Source organism: Meles meles, chromosome X, assembly GCF_922984935.1.
Source record: "Meles meles chromosome X, mMelMel3.1 paternal haplotype, whole genome shotgun sequence".
NCBI lineage: Eukaryota > Metazoa > Chordata > Mammalia > Carnivora > Mustelidae > Meles > Meles meles.
Window position 1 is genome coordinate 84,722,491 of NC_060087.1, and position 8,040 is coordinate 84,730,530.

The following is an 8,040-nucleotide window of genomic DNA, read 5'->3' on the forward strand; positions in this document are numbered from 1 at the left end:
GCTTTTTTATTTCCAAGTAGTCTATATGATTATATCACAGTTCATCCATTGACCTGTGATGAAGATTTGGGGTGTTTCCAGATTTGGGCTATTACAAATAAAGGCTGCTATGAGCATTTGTATACAACTGTTTCTGTGGACATGTGCTTTGCTTTTCTCTTGGATAAATACCTAGGAGTGGAATGCCTGGAGCGTATGGTAGGTATACATTTAACTTTTACATTTTCCAAAGTAGTTGTACTATTTTACATTCCTGCAGCAGTGTGTGTGAGAATTCTGATTTTTTCACATGCTTTTTAATACTTCATGTGGTCGGTCTTCTTAATTTTAGCTGTATCTCATTGTAGTTCTTTTTTAAATTTAAGTACGGTTGACATACAATGATGTATTAGTTTTAGGTATATAACATAGTGATTCAACATTTATATGGGTTACAAAGTGATCACCATGATAAGTCTAGCTACCATCTGTCACCATATGAAGTGGTTACATTATTAACTCTATTCTCTATGTTGTGCATTATATCCTTGTGTCTCAATTTATAACTGAAAGTTTGTACCATTTAATCCCCTTTCCTTATTTTGCCAATTCCCTTCCTACCCGCTTCCCTCTGGCAACCACCAGATTATTCTCTGTATCTATGAGCCTGTTAATGTTTTTGCTCATTTGTTTTCTAGGTTCACATATAAATGATACCATATTGTATTTCACTTTTTCTGTCTGAATTATTTCACTTAATAAAATACTCTCTATGTCCATCCATGTTGTCATGAATGGCAAAATTTCATTCTTTTGTATGACTGAGTAAAATAATCCATTGTGTGTATACCATATCTTTATTCATCTATCAATGGACACTTACGTTGCTTTCATATCATGGTTACTGTAAATAATGCTGCAATGAACACAGAAGTGCATATATCTTTTTGAGTTACTGTTGTCATTTTCCTCAGATAAATACCCAAAAGAGGAATTGCTGGATTGAATGATAATTCTATTTTCAATTTTTTGAAAAACCTCCATACTGTTTTCCATAGTGGCTGCACCATTTTACATCCCCATCAGTAATGCAACAGGGCTCCCTTTTATCCACATCTTCACCAACATGTGTTATTTCTTTTTGATACTAGGCATTCTGACAGATGTAAACTGATGTTGTAGTTTTTTAAAAAAAATTATTTTTTCAGTGTTCTAAGATTCATTGTTTATGCACCATACCCAGTGCTCCATGTAATACATGCCCTCCTTAATATCCACCACCCACCTCCCCTCCAAAACCCTCAGTTTGTTTTCCAGAGTCCATAGTCTCTCATGGTATGTCTCCCACTCTAATGCTGTGGTTTTGATTTGCATTGCCCCAAAGAACAGTAATGTTGAGCAACTTTTCATGTTGGCCATCTGTATGTCATCTTTGAAGAAATATCTATTCAGGTCCTTTGCCTGTTTTTTGATTGGATTGTGTTTTGTTTTTTTATATTGAGTTGTATGAGTTTATATATATACATTATATATATGTATATATACGAGTATGTGTGTGTGTGTGTGTGTGTGTGCGCGCGTGCACGTGTGTATATATATTTGGGATATTAACCCCTTACCAGTTTTATCATTTGAGACATCTTTTCCTGTTCAGTAGGTTGCCTTTTCATTTTGCTGATGGTTTCCTTTGCTGTGCAAAAGCTTTAGTTTGATGTAGTCCCATTAGTTTAATTTTGCTTTCCTTGCTTGAGGAGATAGATCCAAGAAAATATTGTTCAGACTGATACCTAAGACTTCACTGCCTCTGTTTTCTTTCTCACCATAGTTTTAATTTGCATTTCTCTAATGAGAAATGATGTTGAATATCTTTTCATATGTATATTTGCCATCCATATATCTTGGGTGAAGTTCATGTAAATGTTTTGCTCTTAAAAAAAAAAAAAACTGGGTGGTGGGGCGCCTGGGTGGCTCAGTGGGTTAAAGCCTCTGCCTTCGGCTCAGGTCATGATCCCAGGGTCCTGGGATCGAGCCCCGCATCGGGCTCTCTGCTCCGCAGGGAGCCTGCTTCCTCCTCTCTCTCTGCCTAGTTGTGATTTCTCTCTGTCAAATAAATAAAATATTTAAAAAAAAAAAAACAAAAACTGGGTGGTTCATTTTGATTGTTGTTGATTTGTAAAAGTTGTTTTTATATATGCTGGATACAGGTCTATTGTCAGATACATGTTTTACAAATAGTTTCTCCCTGTCTATGGATTGTTTTTTTTTTTAACTCTTAAAAAATGACTTTTGGGGGCACCAGGGTGTCACTGGGTTAAGTCTCTGCCTTCACCTTAGGTCATGATCTCAGGGTCCTGGGATAGAGCCCCACATCGGGCTCTCTGCTCAGCAGGGAGCCTGCTTCCCCCTCTCTCTCTGCCTGCCTCTCTGCTTACTTGTGATTTCTCTGTCTATGTCAAATAAATAAATAAAATCTTTTAAAAATGACTTGAAGAATAGAAGTTTTAGGTTGGGGGAACAGGTGGTGGGTAATAGGGAGGGCACGTTTTGCATGGAGCACTGGGTGTTGTGCAAAAACAATGAATACTGTTACGCTGAAAAAATAAATTAAAGGCAAAAAAAAAAATAAATTTTGATAAAGAGCAGTTCTTTTACCAGTTGTATTTTGCTGTTATCTATGAGAAACCATTGCCTAACCAAGGTCACAAAGATTTTATCCTATATTCTAAAAGTTTTATAGCTTTAGGTTTCACATTTGGGTCTGGTGTATTTTGAGATTTTGTATATGGTCCAAGTTTTAAGTCAAAGTTCCTTTTTTGGCATAGCGATATCCAATTGTTGCGGCATCACTGGCTTAAAAGACTTCTTTCTCCTTTGAGTTGTCTTTGTTGCATCTTTGTCAAAAAAAATCAGTTGTCCCTCTATGTATGGATCTGTTTCTGGACTCTGTTCTGTTCCATTGATCTACTTGTGTATCTTTTTTTTTTTTTTAAGATTTATTTATTTGACAGAGAGAAATCACAAGAGAGGCAGGCAGAGAGAGAGGAAGGGAAGCAGGCTCTCCGCTGAGCAGAGAGCCCAATGTGGGACTCGATCCCAGGACTCCGAGATCATGACCTGAGCCGAAGGCAGCGGCCTAACCCACTGAGCCACCCAGGCGCCCCTACTTGTGTATCTTGATTGCAGTGTCACACTGTCTTGATTTCTGTAGTTTTATAATGTCTTAAAATCAGGCAATGTGAGTCCTTTAAGTTTATTATTTTTCAAAGTCATTTTGGTTATTTTTACTTTTGCTTTTAGATATAAGTTTTAGGATCTGCTGATCCATTTCTACAAAAACTCCAGCCGAGATTTTGATTGAAATAGTTTTAAATCAATAGATTAAATAGAACTAACATCTTAACAATGTTGAATCATCTGACCCATAAACAAAATATATCTACTTATTTATATTTCCTTTAATTTCTCTCAGCATTTTGTACTTATGCAACATTCTTTTTAGTATATTCTTTCATATTCATATTTTCTGTGAAAATTGATGTATCCCTGTTTATATGTTTATGCCTCTTTGAATATTTCTGTATGAGAAATTTCTTGAAGTGGAACGCCTTTGTCAAAGATGGTGAATGACAGTGCTCTCCAGCCAAACACCACTAGGAATATGCCTGTATTTGAACAAGCATGGTTGCAAAGAGAAAGAACATGTACCATGGCAAATCATGTGATACTTCAATAAGAAGGTTTTAGAAATGAATTATCACAGGATTAGGACTTGTGTTGGTGACTTAGGGGAGGGTTTGAGGAAGTGTGGCTTTGCTGTAGTTTGAAAGTTGTCAGGAAGCATGAGTACTTGAAGTATGATCTGCTACCTAAATAAATCTTACTTTACAAATGGGGAAGACTAGGCCAGGGTTACAGTTGTGATAGGTAAAGAAGCAGAAGTCACTCATATTAGCCAGAATAAGGGGGGTATTTGGTTATTTTTGTGATTTGGACGATGTCTCCCAGTACTCATACATGATTACACAGTGGTGTTGTTTTACTCTTGAGACATCACAGTCATAGAGTGACTTTATCTGATATTAATGTTCTGTGAAGTTGTTTATATCCAATAAGAGAACACTAAGGCCTTGCTGTGAGTGCCAGGCCAGCTCCTAGATGTCAGGGGCTGCATTTCTTCTCATGGATATTTACAAATGTTGACATACTGACCAACTGACTTCTAAAATATATTCACTCAATCTATGTAGCATGAATATCTCTTTCTTCATATACTTGCCAAAAAAATATCAATATTATCAGTCTTTGCTACTCTGAGGGGCAAAAAATAAAAAAGAAACCTCTGTCATTTTTATAACATTTTAAAGTTTACATAATGTTCCATATTATGAATGTGACAATTGAATCACACCTTTGTATTCTATTCGGTTAATTCTAGAGATGTAGGATGGACCCCATCACCTAGTGAGAAGGGAGTGGAGTATATACATGTATATATCACTTTCCCTATCTTACTTATGCCCCCCTCACTGCCACTCTTCCCCAGTGATCTTCGGATTCAGGTCCTCAAAAGTACCACCGACTGACAACCAGAAAAATTGTATCACTTTACACTCTGTGAACTAAATTGAAAAGAGAAGAGTGAAGAGTTTAGCTAGGCTGACATTATTTTACCGAATTTTGTCCTGAATTGTGTTATGGACCCACACTCAGGCAACAGCTACAATCAGTAGACTAGCGTGTGATATGTACACACAAGTAAAGCTCAGGAAAGAATAGGTATTATTAACGAAACAAACAGAAGCTTTGCAGTGAGCGAAACTGCTTTCCAGTCACAGCTATATAAAGATTATATAATTAATTGTATTTTATGTACCTTAAAGAGATTGGTCATTCTTAGATAAGCTTCAGAACAGCATCATCATTAATCATGAGTTTATAAAAGTCTTCAGTAAATCAACCTGCAGGTTTTGCTTTAAAAGGTCATGGGGCCACCTTAGCTTACTCTGGACAACTACTCTGAAGAGTTATGTACCCTGTCAGCAAATGTCTGAAAGAAGCTCTGGCTATTTATCTCCTAGAGGTGCCATGTTCTCCTCAATAGTCATTGCCAAGGTTTCCTTAAAGGAGAGAATAGCAGAAACATGCAAACTGTTTGTGTATGTTGAATACCTCATTTAACAAACTAAACTTGGCTGTCATGGTCTTGTTACCCAAAATAAAACAGAGTATAAAAATTCTGAGGTATTTTTTTCTTCTCCAGAAATTGTTAATTGTCCATGAGGGAAGAGGAGACTTGCTACTCTACTCCCCTCACCTCAGTTAAGTACTTGTGGAAAGCTCTAAAATATGTCAAGTAATGATAAATACCATATGACTTCACTCATACGTAGAATTTAAATGAAACAAACAAATCAAAAAGAAGAAAAAACCAGTCTTAAATACAGAGAACAAGCTCGTGGTTGCCAGAGGGGGGGTAGTGGTGATGGCTGAAATGGATAAAGGGGGGTAAGAGTACACTTATCATGATGAGAACTGAGTAATATGTAGAATTATTGAATCATTATACTGTACACCTGAAACTAATATAACACTATGTTAATTACACTTCAATAAAAAGTACTTTAAAGGTGGAAGGAGACAATGTGGTGGAAGAGTAGGGGATCTCATTTCATCTGGCCCCTTGAATTTAGCTCATGGTGGGGGGGGAATGAGAGCTTTTCCCCTAAGGTCGGAACAGGATAAGGATGTCCACTCTTACCCTTGTTGTGAGAGTACTAGAACTCCTATCCTCAGCAATCAGAAAACAAAAAGAAATAAAAGACATCCAAAAAGGAAAGGAGGAAATCAAACTTTCAGTCTTCACAGATGATATGACACTCTATATAGAAAACCCAAAAGACTCTACCCCAAAATTGCTAGAACTCCTACAGGAATTTAGCAACATGGCAGAATATAAAATCAATGCAAGGAACTCAGTTGCATTTCTTTTTTTTTAATGTCTTTTTTTGGTCCTGCTTGTTTATCTTTTTAGTTTTTATGATTTGGTCCCTCTGATGTGTTTATTTTTTCTTAAATTCAATTAATTAACATTTAATGTATTATTTGTTTCAGGAGTACAGGTCTGTGATTCATCAGTTTTATACCCAGTGCTCATTGCAACATAAACCCTCCCCAATGTCCATCACCCTGTTACCCCATCCCCCACCCCCCTCATCCAGCAACCCACAAGAGATTCTTAATCTCAGTTGCATTTCTATTTACGAACAATGAGGCAGAAGGAAGAAAAAATAAGGAATCAAACCCATTTACAATTGCATCAAAAACCATAATATACCTAGGAATAAGCCTAACCAAAGGGTCTGTACTCTAAAAACTACAGAACACCTATGAAAGAAATTGAGGAAGACGCAAAAAGATGGAAAGGGGTGCATGGGTGGCTCAGTTCGTTAAGTGACTCCCTTTGGTTCAGGTCATGGTCCTGGAGTCCCAGGATCAAGTCCCACAACAGGCTCCATGCTGAGTGGGGGAGTCTGCTTCTCCCTCTGACCCTCCTCCCTCTCATGCTGTCTCCCTCTCTCCCTCTCTCATTTTCTCTCTCAAATAAATGAATTTAAAAAGGTGGAAAAACATTCTATGCCCATGGATTGGGAGAATAAATATCGTCAAAATGTCTGTGCTACCCAGAGCAATCTACACATTTAATGCCATCCTTAGAAAAAAAACTAGAAGTGGATGAAAGACCTAAATGTGAGACAGGAATCCATCAAAATCCTGGAGGAGAACTGGGCAGCAACCTCTTTGACATTGGCTGCAACAATTTCTTGCTAGAAATTTGTCTCCAAAGGCAAGGGAAGCAAATGCAAAAATGTATTATTGGGACATCATCAAGATAAAAAGCTTCTGCACAGCAAAGGAAACAGTCAAGAAACGTAAAAGGCAACCTTTGGAATGGGAGCACATATTTGCAAATGACATATCAGATAAAGGGCTAGTATCTAAGATCTATAAAGAACTTATCACGTTCTACACCTCCCCAAAACCAATCTAATCAAGAAATGAGCAGAAGACATGAACAGACATTTCTCCAAAGAAGACATACAAATGGCCAACAGACACATGAAAAAATGCTCAATGTCACTTGGCATGAGGGAAATACAAATAAAAAACCACAAGGAGATACCACCTAACACCAGTCAGAATGGCTAAAATTAACAAATCAGGAAACAAATGTTGGCAAGGATGTGGAGGAAGAGGAACCCTTTTGTACTGTTGATGGGAATACAAGCTGTAACAGTTCATTTCTTGGTACTGGTGTACTATACCATCTTGATGATTACAGCTTTGTAATATAGCTTGAAGTCTGACATTGTGATGCCACCAGCTTTGCTTTTCTTTTTCAACATTCCTCTGGCTATTTGGAATCTTCTCTGGTTCCATAACAAGTTTTAGGATTATTTGTTCTAGGTCTGTGAAGAATGTTGATAGAATTTTGATAAGGATTTCATTGAGTGTGTAGATTGCTCTGGGTAGCTTAGACATTTTAACAATATTTATTCTTCCAATCCATGAGTATGAAATGTTTTTCCATCTTTTGTGTTTTCCTTAATTTCTTTCCTAGGTGTTCTGTAGCTTTTAGAATACAGATCTTTTGCCTCTTTAGTTATTTTCCCAGGTATCTTATGGTTTTGGTGCAATTGTACATTATCTCACTTAAGAATATGAAGAATTAATCTTTTATTCAGAACCATCTAGATTCTATATAATGACAATATGATATGGGATTGGTTATCTCCCTTTACAAACATCAAAATGTAAGTGCACACGAACCATCTTTTACAATGGTCCCCATGGAAAGCCATACACTTATGCTATGATTTGAAACATTGGAACTGCCTTCAGAACCAGTTTCTGAGTCACACAAGGACACCAGGACCATTATTGTATGCCTGTGGCTATACACTGAATATTTCTTTTCTCTGAATCAGAGCTTCCCATTCTTTATCATGTCATGGTACACATAGAAAATATTTGTGCTGGGATAAACAGAACCATCTGTTTTCC